At 44.9% G+C, this 15,300-nt stretch overlaps 1 pseudogene; it reads left to right on the top strand.

Annotated features, from left to right (window-relative positions):
* The first annotated feature begins 2,776 nt into the window (after positions 1-2,776).
* LOC115637470 overlaps positions 2,777-15,300 on the top strand; it is a 28,203-nt pseudogene continuing 15,679 nt past the window's right edge.

Here is a 15,300-nt window from a genome sequence, read left to right on the forward strand (position 1 = left end):
CATCATGTGCCTGTAAAAAGCGATAGAGTCCTGTGGCACCTTATAGACTTACAGATGTATTGGAGCAAGAGCTTTCACGGGTGAATACCTACTTCATCAGACACAATCTGATCAGAAGCAATTACTGCTGCAGGTAAAGACTACCATGCTCTGACAAAGCGTTTGGCCAGACACTCTGCTGGTGTAAATTGGGATCGTTAGGTTGACTTCGGTGGAAGTATGCCATTTTATGCCAGCTGGGGATCTGTCCCAGTTTACAGAGATTCACTCTCTCCAACTGCTGCTATAATTACTTCATTTTCACAACTACTCTGTGCCCCTTGGTAATTTCAAATTTAAAAAGAAAGCAAATTGGCTTGATCACTAAACTTCTCTTCAGCTGCTGCTCTTGAAAATGAGCTAGAAATAAGCAGATGTTGTTGCTTAAATTGACATTAAATTAGCCAAGGAATGTGAGGAGAGCTTTTGCAGATACCCCAACAAGAGCTCGAGCACCCAAGCTTCAGAAATGGAATTGGTGAATTAATTGGCTAATTAAGAACTGTGAGCAGGTGTTTGTCCCCAGATGCACTGCAAACACAGTAGGCAGAGTCCAATGTCAATCCCTTCCTGGAGTAGGGAATGACAAACAAAACAACATTAAGATAACAAAGGTCCACTCAAACCTTTCCCCAGGCTTGGCTGCTCTCACCCCATACCTTCTAGATCTTCCTCCCCAGAGAATCACTCCAATTTCCCTTATGCCCTCAATGAGTCAGCAGGACCAACTTAATCCTTTTCCAACAGTGTCAGTATTTGCTAGCAGGGCAGGGCATTTCAGTCAAACACTACAAGATTCTTACAGGAGCTCATACTATATCTTAATTTTTATTTCTTTTAAAATTGAAGTAGGAGATTAGACTACATGTTTTTGCTCTTCAGAGTGGTTCGTGGTATATCTAGTAATGAGCATGTGGAAGTGATATGAGAGGTGCTGGAATGCTAACCTCTGAATTTGGTTGATAAAGGTAATAGTGTTGATGTAATATACATAGACTTCTATAAGACATTTGACTTGCTATCACATGCCATTTTGATTTAAAAAACCTAGAAAGATATCAAATTAACATAGTACACATTCAATGGATTAAAAACTGGCTAACTGATAGGTCTCAAAATGGAATTGTAAATGAGGAATCATCATTGAATAGGTATGCTTTTCTGGGATCCCACAGGGATCAGTTCGTGGCTCTATGCTATTTAACATTTTTATTAATGACCTGGAAGAAAATATAAAATCATCTCTGATAAAGTTGACAGATGACAAAACAATTGGGAGAGTGTTAAATAATGAAGAGGACAGGTCAGTGATTCATCAAGCAAACAATATGCATTTAAATATGACTAAATGTAAATATGTACTTCTAGGAACAAAGAATGTAAGCCATGCTTATATGATGGGAGACTCTGTCCTGGAAAGCAGTGACTGAAAAAGATTTGGAGCTCAACATGAACTTCCAGTTCAACGCTGTGGCCAAAAGGGCTAATGCGATCCTGTGATGCATAAACAAGGAAATCTTGAGTAGGAGGACAGAGGTTATTTTATATCTGTATTTGGCAGTCTTGTGACCACTGCTGGGATACTGGGTCTTGGCGAAGGTTCAGAGAAGAGCCACGAGAATGATTAAAGGATTAGAAAACATGCTTTATAGTGATAGACTCAAAGAGCTCAATCTATTTAGCTTAACGAAGAGATGTTAAAGGGTGACTTGATTAGAATCTAAAGTACCAATATGGGGAACAAATATTTTAAAATAGGCTCTCCAGTCTAGCAGAGAAAGGTATAACATGATCCAGTGGCTGGAAACTGGAGCTAAATAAATTCAGACTGGAAATAAGGTGTAAATTTTTTAATTGTGAGTCATTGGAATAACTGATCAAAGATTGTGGTGGATTCTCCATGACTGCCAGTTTTTCAATCAAGATGGGATGTTTTTCTAAAAGATCTGATCAAGGAATTATTCACAATGGCCCCTTCTGCCCTTGGAAGCTATAAATCTAATGATAGTGCACATTCACTGGGAAAATCATAGTTTCCAAAGAGTTGATCCTGCTCTCAAGAATAGAAGCTGGAGATCACAGAGGAGGAATTTCCAGCCAGTGTTCATTGGTGGTGGCATTGAGCGCACCTTAAAACACCGGAAGAATGAAACTTGGTGATCATGCAGGGAATTCTCCCTATCTCATTTAAAAATGGTCCAGGATGCTTCCCCCAGGGATGGAGGCTGGAAATAATGAAGGAGATTGCTCTCAGTGTCCCCATCTCACATCTCAGCAAAGGTTTATTTGCTGGGTGACCTCAGCACTTTCTCCGCTGTCATCATCTGATTTGGACTTATCACTTTTGGAGATAGAAAATCTCATTTAACAAATCCTCAAGGGGTAGGGTGTGGGAAGCTCTGTAACAGTGCTGCCAATAGTACTTTTTCCAGTTTTGCCCAACTGAGTCGCCCCACCCTTCCCCGTCTTCAGGGTTTGAAAAGCTGCCAAAGCATGTCCCTGAGTCAGAATACAGGCTTTCATGGTTCTAAACATGAAGACTTGGCATCATTCCTAGGCACGAGGCCAAAGGTCAGAGGTTAATTCCTATGGAAGCTTAGCCCAATTCAAGCTTTGTTTTCTCAGTCCTTCGAGTCCCTTAATCTGACAAAGCAGGTGAGGAGCAGTAAAACAGAGTGGGGGAGGGGAATGTGATGTAACTCCAGATCAGGCAAAGCCAGAGACAGACTTCAGCAATGGTGATGCTTGCAGCTCACAGTCACTGGTGGTGAACACCACACCCTGAATCTTGTCAAGGAGCCAGAATTCAGAGCTTTTGTGTAGGAACCCAGCAGATGAGACACCTTCTTCAAGTGAGAAGAGGGAAATGTGGCACGGTGCCTGCTCAACGGCACAGACTCCGGTAGCTCTTTGTTCTGCTGTCTCTGGGGTGTATCAGGAGGGACTAGAAAGGTTTCTGCATCCTGACAGTATTCCTGGAAAAAGAGTAAAGTTACAGCATCTCCCCTGGAATGGTAAGTCTGCTTTGTGTAATGGGGTTCTCTTTTGCTTGGGGGTTTAGCTCACTGTTTGGGAGAAAAGAAGCTGGAGCGGAGCAAGTTGAGCTGAGTGTGTGGTTTGTGTGTGTGTGTGTGTGTGTGTATAAATAACCACAAGGAAATCATCCTTAGTTTGACTCAGAGTCCGCTGTTAATCCCTTGACAGATCTCTGCTGGAGAATTGTGTCCAGGTGATGTGAGTGTGTACCTTTTGTGTCACAGTGTGTATATAAGTGATCATATCAGAGAGTATCAATGGTGGGGGCAGGGGAGGGAGGGAACGTGTGAGAACGAAAAAATGAAAGCGGAGGTGTGTGTGATTGCTACATTTGTGGGACAGAGAAAAAGCCTCGTGTGTGTCTTTGAGTATGATTGCTATGTATGTTTTAGAGTGTGATTGGGTACCTGTCAGATTGCATTTAGGTTCTCAGGTGTTAGGAGTGCTATAAATGCCTAAGTAGGGAGAGTCAAATTTTGGCTCTGTTTCACCAGTGTAAATCTGTAATGAGATCTTAAATTGTAATGGTTTTCCTCCAGATTTGCAATGATGGAAACGAGAACAGTATTTGGCCCCTAGTGTCAGGCCTGGTCTAGTCTTAGTTTTTGTACTAATACAGCTATGTCAGTCAGAGATGTCTTTCTTCACCCCACCCCCACCCCAAAACAGTTGCATCTGCACAACCCCTAGTGTAGATACAATTATACCAGTATAAAGCACCTGTATGCGGACAGAACTGCAGCTGTTGTCGCTGTTGAACCCTGGGAAGGCTGGCTCTGACCCTGAAGCCCAGGTCAGCTGGGGATAAGCAGAAAGGAGAAGCTATCTCTCCACCCGCACCACACCACTGGTTGGCTACAGAGCTGTGCCTACTTGCTTCTACTAGTCCTCCTATGACTGGAGGGTGGAATTGCCATTTAAGAAGGGGTTGCTCAGGCTACTGGAGAAGGCACCAGCTGCTACTGCTGCTGGAGTGATGCTATAGCAAGCTGAGATTCTGGGGACCAGCCCAGGGAGCAGTCTGAGAGTGTTCCCACATTGATCTGCTTGCAGCATACATGAAATGCAGCCAGAACCCAAAGGGAAGAAGAACCCTAATCAGTGACTGAGTGGCTGATGCTGGGGATGGGTGCTGGGACTGTGTGTTAGCTGATGAAGGGGACCGATAAAGCTGATTTGTTACTGATGACTGAGCTGGGAGTGATTTCTGGGTCAATTCCTGCCTTCTCAAAGGCTGTAGGAGATGTCTCCCTCACAAAGCAAGTGGTGGCAATCTGGAATTACTGGCAAGGGGAATCCTTAACACATACCACTTTATGTACACTACTGTAGTTAAAACAGTACATCTGTGCAGAGTAGGTGTCAAAAAGTCAAATTCACCCCTGCTCTGACTGGAGTTGAAGCAGGTGATAAATCTGTCTGAGTGAGTCTGTGATGGGTGTGTAAGACGATGACTGTGTGTTTGTACCAGTGACTATTTTGCCACGTGAGCTAATGAAAAGGGATACATTGCTTCAGTGATCCCTACCCACATCCCCCTCCACACGGTACGGTATAGCACACTCTGTTCATCTCTTGGACCTTTCACACACTTTGCCCTCCATCACCTTGGGACCAAAGCTCTAGTATCCTGAGTGCAGCTAGACAAAATATTTAAAATGTTGAAATTGCAACAAAATGTAGTGACTCCCCCCCACCCCAAAAAAAATTAGACTAAATTTTTATGACATTTTTCCTCCATTTTTTTAACCTGATTACAGACATGGTCAAAATTGCCAACCCAATCTCCTTCTTTGACAGCGTTCCTGGCCTAGTGGGTGGGGGAAGCTGTAGATGTGATATAGCTTGATTTTTAGTAAGGCAGTTGGCACAGTCCAATATGATATTCTCATAAGCAAACTAGGGAAATGTGGTCCAGATTAAACATACTCAAAGCGGATTGTCAGTGATTCTCTAGTAAACCTGGGGGATGTATCTAGTGGGGTGCCACAGGGGTCAGTCTTGGGTCAAGTATTAGTCAATATTTTAATTAATGACTTGGAGTGGAGGGTGTGCTTATAAAATTTGCAGAGATAACACCAAGAGAGGAGGGACTGCAAACACTTTGGAGGACAGGATTAGAATTCAAAATAACCTTGACAAATTGGAGAATTTGTCTGAATTCAACAAAATGAAATTAAATAAAGACAAATGGGAAGGAAAAAAATCAAATGCCCAAATACAACATGGGGTATAACAAGCTAGGTGGTAGTATAGCTGAAAAGGCTCTGAGGATTATTGTTGACTCGTATTCAATTTGAAATCCACTGTATGATGCAGTTACTAAAAAGGCTAATATTATTCTGGGGTATATTAACAGGAGTATGGTATGTAAAACACAGGAAGTAATTGTATCACTCTACTCAGCACTGGTAAGAACTCACCTACAGTACTTTATCCAATTCTGGGTAACACATTTAAAGAAAGATGTGGATAAATTGGAGAGATTCCAGAGGAGAGCAACAAAAATGATAAAAGGTTTAGAAAACCTGATCTATGAGGAAATGTTAAAACACTGGGCATGTTTATTCTTGAGAAAAGAAGACTGACCCAGTAACAGCCCATATTTGAAGACTATTATAAAGGGAATCTTGATCAGTTGTTTTCCAGGTCCACTGAAGATAGGACAAGAATAATTATCTTAAACTGCAGCAAGAGAGATTGTTAGATATTGGGGAAAACTTTCTAACTATAAGAATAGCTAAGCATTGGAACAGGCTTCCAAGGGAAGTTGTGGTGCAGGCACCCAGTTACATCAATGCAATAACAACACCCCCAATAATGGAAAGCCAAAGTCTACCTTCTTCCATGCAATGCAGTGCTTGCATAGACACTGAATTACCTGTGTCAACTCTAACAGTCCTCCAGCAGCTGTTCCAAAATGCCCTGTCCCCACAACAGTAGCCACTCCACTCTCTATTCTGAACTCCACTGCCCAGGAGTCACACATACCATAATCTGCTCCTTCCCCTTTTTAAAAAACAGCATATTTTTGAAATATTTTTTCCCCAATTGAACACCTTGGCAAGCACACCCACTAGCCTACATTTCAAGCATCCAGCTATGCCTGCTCAGTACAGACAAAGAACTACACCTAGACACACTCCTACCTGTAGCAGAGCAGAAGTCCTGGATCTCCTTGTCCTATCAGCCATCACAGGAAGTTTTTAAGACTATTTAGACTATTAGGAATGGTCTAGGTATATCTGGTCCTGCCTCAGAGCAGGAGGCTGCACTAGATGACTTCTCTAGGTCCTTTCCAGCCTAACACTTCCATAATTCTATGCAAATTTGTTGAAATTTCAATGCTATTTTACATTTTATTTTTAATTGGTAATTCTCTCCCCCAACACACACATTTTTTTTGACCAGCTTGAGTCCTAAAACCGTGTCTATGAGTGACCAGAAGTCTCTGCACACTGCAGGACTTGGAGCCTGGAGTGTCATAAATGGCGTTAGGTGATCACAGACACAGTTAAATCTCATTTTGCTTTCCATTCAGGGATCCAGGATGGCTTCAACTTGGCAGAAATTTCAAGAGTTCTATACCTGGGCCCTTGAAAATGGAGGTAGGTGGAGAAGCTGCCTTGCATGGGAATTTCCCAAGGATACCATTAGATGGCACTGTGGAAACTACAAACCATTAATAAGACTCATCCCCTTCCTGAGTTCAGTTTCTTTCCTTGGATACATGGATACACTTTTCCCTACCAAGATCTTGAGCTTCTTTAGAGCCCTGAGCTATAGCCCACGGAAACACCAGTTTGTGGGGTGAGGGAAGGGATTTAAGCATCTTTGTTCTTGCAAAGGAAAACTCTTTAAACCTCATCCACATTTGTAGGCTAATGTTGTGCCCTACAAGCATATGTGTTGTGAAAACTCATGAAGTAGTAGCCCTCCAATTATACTGTTTTAGACATTGTCACCTAGGCACATGTACAGAATTCAGTGAACATTTTAATTTAACATAAAAAATACTTTTCCTGCATCAAAAAGTGTGTGAGATACAAGTGTACTCCAAACATGTTGCACTGTTATACTGTATCTTTAGTAGTTCTATGTATACATGTTTGCTTCCAGTGACAATATCTATCTTGTATTGTAATACTGGTAACTGTCTCCCACATAAAACAAGCTAAGGTTTTTTTGCATAAATGTAACTTGCATGTTAGAATTGATAATACGTGTGTGGGGTAATGTTATACCCCATGAGGATGTATGTTGTGACACCTCATGAACTAGTGGCTGTCCAGCTATGTTGTTTTAGGCGTTGTATATGCTATCCGATAATGCATCACAGCAACAGTGGTTGCTGCATACAGTCACCCTAAGTAGAAGGTATTCTAGGGATGTGTGAATGTTGCATATTGGTTCACACTGAATGAAACTCCTTTCTTTCAATTTGCTGTTTAGATAAAGTCTTTTAACCTAAAACATTAAAGAATTGTTTTTGGTTTCTGAATGCATTTGGGGTACAAACTACAGTTAATATAACTTTTTTCTTGACACTGGATTAAGGTTAAAGAAGGTAGCCTTTTATAAGTTCAGTGTGGGGCTCTGAAAGTCTGTCCAGCAAGAAGTGCACCTTGCTGCTTGTAAACTTGGAAATATTGTGTAAAGTGATGTTTTAACATGTGCACTGGTATGTCATAGCTATGCTTGATAGACCAGGTGATTAGAGCTCAGGTTTTGACTTCTGAAGACCCAGGTACAATCCTACCTCGGGTAACAAGTGAAATGTTGAGACAAACCACTGCACAATGTTTGCAGAGTTGTCAGGATGTACTTAGGAGAGACCCAGGACTGGAATAACAGGAGGTGCTGCAGAGTAGCGTGACATGTCAGGAATGGAATATGCTGCAGATCAGAATTAAGGTATATTGGCAGCTCTGTGAGCTGGCCCAGGATTGGGATAACAAGAGAAGGTTCAAATCTGTCTTCAGGAGCTTTGAGAGGCAGAGCTGAAGAGGGGGGGCTCAGGACTAAAAGAGAGGGAATTCTACAGGCAAGTTGAGAGGCATGCTGCCAGAGCTGTGTGGGTCCCAGGACTGGAATAGCTGACGGGATTCTGAGTGGAGATTTAGGAGCACTGGCAGACTATAGAACCCAGAAGTAGAATATTAGAAGAATTCCGGCATCAGAGTCCGCGACAGGAGTAACAGGGGACCCTGCAAGTGGATATCTGTGTAGACAGGAGATCTGAATATCAGGGTGTTGAGAAGGTCAGTACTGTAGAGTATTGCCAGCGCTGTGTATGGAATGAGTGAATGGAAAAGAAAGGAGGTGATGAAACAAACTGCCTGTGTTATGTGGATCTTCAGCACTGGCATAATGGATGAGGGCTGACTTTCACTGGCAGAGCTATATGTGTGCGGAGCCCAGGACTGGAATAACAGGAGGGCTTCAGGGAAATATTGAGAGGCATAGGCAGAGCTGTGTGGGGATCCCAGTACTGGAACAGCAGTGGGGCTGCAGGGCAGGATTGAGGGCCATTGGTAGAGCTGCGTTTGGAGCTCAAGGATGGAAAAGAAAGGAGATGATGAAAAAACTGGCTGTGTTGTGTGGATCTTCAGCCCTGGCAAAATGGGCGAGGGCTGACGTTTATTGGCAGGGATGGAGGGGATAAATTAAAATCCAGGACAGGAGCCGTTTATTTAGATATAAAGTCTATTTCCCTCTCGAGGCCAAGAAACCACACTGTTCTTTGCTTTTGTGCAATGTGTTTTGCTTTGCAGACCCAAGAACAGACCCCTGGCTCCTGGTTTACTCTCCACTTCCAGTCACACTGCTCTTCACCCTCTACCTCTTATTTGTGGCACTGGGACCACGCCTCATGCGGAAGTGGGAGCCACTGAGGCTAAAGGGTCTGCTGACTGCCTATAATTTGACCCTGGTGGCTCTGTCAATCTATATGTTCTGTGAGGTAAGGATAATGGATCAGCTCCATTTGGATAAACATTTTAGCAGGAGGGATTTGAAGCAGGAGCCCTTTAAACTCCTTCTCTGATGAACAGGTGACTGGGACATGTTTTCATTCTGCCACTAGAGGCACATTCTACTCAGTTAAATATGTATTGTGGTGAAGCCTCTATGGCAGAGGGTCACAAAATGAGGGGGCACAGAATGTATTCAGGGCGGGGGCGTGAGAAGCTTTAGGGAGGAAAAACTTACTGCACACATTCAGAGCTGGGTGGCTGGAGAGCAGTGGCTGCTGGCTGGATGCCCAGCTCTGATAGCAGAACTGCTGCCAGCAGCAGCACAGAAGTCAGGGTAGTAGGGTATTGCCACCCTTACTTCTGTGCTGCTGCTGGTGGTGGCACTGCCTTCAGAGCTGGGTGCCTGGCCAGCAGCTGCTGCTCTCCACTCTGCCTTCAGAACTGGGTGGCCGAAGAGTGGCAGCTGCTGGCTGGGTGCCCAGAAGAGGGTGGCGGGGCATAAACTACTACAGATACAAAGAAGGGGCGTGATCAAATATGTTTGAGAACCACTGCTTTATGGGTATTTCTAAACTGCAATTAAACACCCACGTCAGGGAAGGTTGCAACATGGAATATGTCTATACCTCAGCTGAAAACCCATTGCTGGCCTATGCCCACTGACTCGGGTTAAGGGGCTCAGACTAAGGGGCTGCTTAATTGCAGTGTAGATATTCCAGCTCGGGCTGCAGCCTGAGTTCTGGGACCCTCCCACCTCTCAGGGTCCCAGAGCCCAGGCTGCAGCCTGATCCTGAATATCTACACCACAGTTAAACAGCCCCTTAGCCTGAACCCCACATGCCTGGGCCAGCCATGGATTTTTCGTTGTCGTATAGACATACCCTATAAGGCAAACACAATTTATCCCATGTTTCAACCTTCCTTAATACACTGTCCCTTAGAGTTTTAGAGAATTAATGCTGGTGAAAGGTCTCTGAAGGCAAACCTGGAATATGAAATCCTCTATGTAGCAGCTACAGAACACATGATGTACATTTATCCCCTACATTGTGCCTCAGCCTGACCAGATCCATCTCTGATGGTGTGAAACGAATTTTATTTTCCAAACTCTTGCAATCATGTTTTCTCAGACCTCCAACAAGGGCGAAAATTAATGCCACTGGCAGTGGAAGGAATGTTTATTTTTATTGTTGTTGGGGTGTGTGGGTATGGATGGGCAACTTTCCATTAGAAATTGAACTGATATCTACCAACTCTTTACATATGGACCACTGAATACTCATCAAATGACTAGAGCTGACTACATTTGAAATGAATGATCTAACTAATGAACATGGCTTTTTATTTACTGTTTTCAGAAGGTTCACGAAATTCTCACACTTATTGGGAAATAATTGCAAATTTATTTAGCAAACAGTTCTAGTCATAAAGATTGCTCACAACCAGGTAAAAGTGAATATTCACTTCTCATCCTTGGTTGGGTCATGTGGTATGGTTTCAAACTCCCTAATTAGATGACTAATGCAACTTAACAACACAAAATGAATGATGAAGTTTACAATCAAATATACAATTCAAAATTTGCTTTCAGAGAATTCTCAAGCTTATAATTCACTCTTCATTCTAGAAAAGCTCAAGCACACACATATCTGCAGCAAAGGGTAACAAACATGATCATATAGATGTTCATTTTCAGATTCTGACAGATAGAAACAAAAATCTGCAAATATTTGTAGCTGTAGTGATGAATTTGAATCACTACCAGCCTGTCCTGGATTGGGATTGGTTACCCAGCATTAGAGTGTAAATCTCCTTGGGACCAAGGAAATATTAAAGATGTGCAGGGCTGGCTCCAGTGTTTTTGCCGCTCCAGGCACTTCTACCGCCACTGCTTCATTCTTCAGCGGCAATTTGAAAGCAGGTCCTTCTCTCCGAGAGGGACCGAGTGACCCGCCACTGAATTGTTGCCAAAGAGTCAGATGTGCCGCCCCTTTGCGTTGGCCGCCCCAGGCACCTATTTGCTGTGCTGGTGCCTGGAGCCAGCCCTGAAGATGGGATAGATGCAGGACAGAGAATGAGTTTCTCTTATTAATTGTTTTTTCTTTCAGTTCCTGGTAACTTCAGTCTTGGCCAACTATAGTTACCTGTGTCAGCCAGTGGATTACACCAGAAGCAAGTTGGGAATGAGGGTACAGTTTCATACAGAACTAGTCTTGGGTCGCTCTCATTCTTCAGAGATAGATGGCTTGCTTTGCTGGAAGACTGGTCCAAACTGCACTCTGGCTACCTTTGCATGTCCTAAGAAGGCCTTTGCTCTTATTCTCTTACTTTCAAATCCATTTCGCTAAATGATTTAATTCAGCACTCAAGAAATCTCTCTAACTCACGGAACATGGATAAGTTTGTATTTTCTACCTGTTTCATAAGGGCTTATGGATTCAGTAATTTTCATTAAAAATCCATTTTTTTTATAATTATGTGGTTTTATCATATTCCTATTTGTCTGCAAATACAGCCAAGCTTCAAATGAGTACAGGTGTGGATCTGGATTTGTGGCTTGAGCCTGCCTCCCATGCTAATGAGTCCACTGCTTTGCCAGAAGGCTGAAAATACTTGGCAATCAGTGAAATGATACCCCAGCAAAAGTAAACACACAAATCAACTAACCAACCAACCAAAATAAATAATGTAGGCTGAATTTTTACCCTGTGAAAAGGGAGATCCACAAAGTCCACTAGGAACTTCATTATGCCTATAGATTTTATGTTGAAGGCAGTCAGATACTATGAAGAAGGACAGCAGTATAAGACCGTCAGGGGACGATGTATTTAAAACATACATCGCCATAGCTATCCACCCCCCTGAGAGACATAGCTATGCAGGCCTAACCCCAGGTGTAGACAGTCCTTGGAAGAATTATTCCAAACACCTCATTCCATCTCTCGGGGAGGCGGATTAACTACAGCAATGGGAGAACCCCTGCTGTCACTGTAATGAGTGTTTACATTGAAGCACTACAACGGTGCAGCTGTGCTGCTGTAGCATTTTAAGTGTAGACATTCCCTACAATAGATAGCTATGTGTTGAAGAAAGACTTTTGTCTCAGTATCAGATGAAATTTCCTTGTCTTTTTCCAGCAGATGGCGAGAGTGTGTTGGTGGTTCTTCTTCTCCAAAGTCATTGAGCTGCTTGATACGGTAAGGTGGGCCTGGCCAAAATAACGGGGCTGAGGCTCTGTAATGAATCATGCTGGCTCTGAGCCCTCTTGTGGGACACAGACATAGTGCCAAGGCCAATGTTCTGTATTTATTCTGTATGTGGCTGATGCTTTTCAGTACATGCTCACTTTCACACTCTCTCTCTCTCTCTCTCTCTCTCACACACACACACACACACGGGCACAGCTTCAGAGTAATGTCATATGGAAACCACTTGCCTTCAAGCCTCTAGCCTTGCCACTGGCATCAACCCAGTAAGCTTCCTTACAAACATTGGCTGCGCTTTCTCTGTCCCAATGACTGCATACCTGACATCATATTCTCTCAGTGGATATTCCCTTTAAATCTAGGCTCACCCCCTTTACACAAACAGACTTTCTGATGTTTAGATAACTCAGAGTGTCAGGGGTTCATGCAGGGCCAGGAGGAGAAAACTGAACCTGAGGGACTAGTGAGGTTACACACCCACACACTGGGAGAGTCCAGTCCCCAAATGTGGGTGCAGGGTTAATTTCACCAGTTGGTCAAGTCTATTGTAGCGTCTGCCCATTTTGCAGTAGACTCAGCCTAGTCATTGTCGCGCTGACTAAAGTATGATGTTAAGCTGAAGAGTAAACAGCCTAAGACTATGTAGGTGTATGCCCCACTCCCCATGTCTCCACTGCTGCGTGTGCAGGAGATTGTTCCAGGCCACTGATCCTGGGATAAGGGTTTGTGTCTCAGGTGTGTTTTGACTTGCCTTGAATTTCCATCATGGAGGCCAACTGCTCCATAGTAATATACCACACCTTCCCTTGCCTTTCAAACGGCAGACTGGACTCTACAGGGGGAACAGATCAACAAGGGCAGGGTGTTTGCTGGATTGCCTAGAACCCCTAGAACTGATCCTGGCTGGGGAATACTTTGACACCCTCTGTCATAACCTAGTCCCAGATTTGGACCTTAGCGTCCAAAATATGGGGGTTAGCATGAAAAACCTCCAAGCTTAGTTACCAGCTTGGACCTGGTACTGCTGCCACCACCCAAAAAATTAGAGTGTTTTGGGGCACTCTGGTCCCCCCGAAACCCTTCCCTGGGGACCCCAAGACCCAAACCCTTGAGTCTCACAACAAAGGGAAATAAATCTTTTCCCTTCCCCCCTCCAGGTGCTCCTGGAGAGATACACAGAAGCAACCTCCGTGAATCTAAGCAGAGGGAGTCCACCCTCTGTAATTCCAGTCCTGGAAACAAAAGCACTTTCCTCTTCACCCAGAGGGAATGCAGAATCAGGCTAGTAAATCTAACACACACAGACCCCCCCCGACTTCTTCCTCCCACCAATTCCCTGGTGAGCTGCAGACCCAATTCCCTGAAGTTCCCCACTAAAGAAAAACTCCAACAGGTCTTAAAAGAAAGCTTTATAGAAAAAGAAAGAAAAATACATACAAATGATCTCTCTGTATTAAGGTGACAAATACAGGGTCAATGTCTTAAAAGAAATATGAATAAACAGCCTTATTCAAAAAGAATACAATTCAAAGCACTTCAGCAATTATAGACATGTAAATATAAAAGAACATATAAATCCCTATCTGATCTTTGGTACTCACAACTGGGAAACAGAAGATTAGAAAGCAGGAAATAGAAAAACTTCTCATCCGAGAGAGCATACAGGCAGAAGACAAAGAACTCAGACACAAAATTCCCTCCACCCAGAGTTGAAAAAAATCCTGTTTCCTGATTGGTCCTCTGGTCAGGTGGTTCAGATTACTTCTTTCCAGGTGAAAGAGACGTTAACCCTTAGCTATCTGTTTATGACACCCTCTAAGCCCAGATTGTATTAGTGTAGGGACTGCTTACGAACTGGATCAATTTGGAGGAGTGAAAGTTGCATGGCTAATGGTCTGGACTACCCCTCTGCATTCTGAGTAGCAGATATGGGCTGTTCCCCCAGTCACCACTGCCCAGAAAACAGTTCTTCCTGGTAGTGAAAAAGCAGCATATGACTGGTTGATATCACCCTCTTTCCTAATGGGAACACCATCAGAGCTTGGCTGCTCAATGTGATGCCTCCCCTGCAGGACAGGTGCAATCATTTAGGTGGACTAAGTGGTTGCCTAGGGCGCTGAGATTTGGGGGCACCAAAAAGCGCCCCCCAATTTTTTTTGTAAATGGTTGAGCAGCCGCTGCTGCTGGGACAGAGAGGGAGTCTGAGCTGCCGGCGGCAGCTGGCAGCCCAGGGTGTCCCCTGGGTCAGCACACCGCCATGGCAGCCGGCAGTCCAGGGGGTCCCCTAGGTCAGGGCACTGGCACGGCAGCCGGCAGCCCAGGGGCGGGGGTCCCCTGGCCCAGGGAAACCCCGGGGTGCTGGCTGCCGCGGAGGTGCCCTGACCCTGGGTCAGGGCGCCGTTGCGACAGCTGGCAGTCCAGGCTGTCCCCTGGGTCAGGGCACCACCGTGGCAGCCAGCAGCCCAGGGGGTCCCCTGGGTCAGGGTGCCGCTGTGACTGCCCAGAGGTTCGGGCTGCCAGCGGCGCGCTGACCCAGGGGAATCTCTGGGCTGCAGGCAGAGGCTCAGAATCCCTCTCCCTCCCAGAGCAGGGGCTCCAGCCTATGCAATTTTTCTCATTGCCGGCGGGGACGCAGGCGGCTGGGCAGAGCTGCGCAGCTCTGCTTAGGGTACATGGTAAGAACCCTGTGACTGCGTGACACAAGGGCTTCTGGAGGAAAGCGGTGGCTGCCCCCTGGCTCAGCCTCCACATCAGCCACAGCGAGGGATATAGAGAAGAAAAGAGCCTCAGCAGCGGTCTGGTGGAGAGGAGGAAGAAAGAGGACCCTGACGCTCATGTGCTGGGCAAGGTAAGCAAGTTCTTCCCCACAGCTCGGCCTCAGGCGCCTGTGCTCCTGCCCCCTTGGTCCTTGGCTGGTCCCTGCTCCTGCTCTCCTTGTGTGTGGGCGGCTGGAGAGAACAGCAGCCTGCAGAGCTGAGCTGCCCCAGTGCCCGCAGGCACCTCCCTCGACCCCATCCCCCCCACAGCCCTGACCCCCAGCTCCG

This window comes from Gopherus evgoodei, chromosome 1, assembly GCF_007399415.2.
Source record: "Gopherus evgoodei ecotype Sinaloan lineage chromosome 1, rGopEvg1_v1.p, whole genome shotgun sequence".
Classification (NCBI taxonomy): Eukaryota; Metazoa; Chordata; order Testudines; family Testudinidae; genus Gopherus; species Gopherus evgoodei.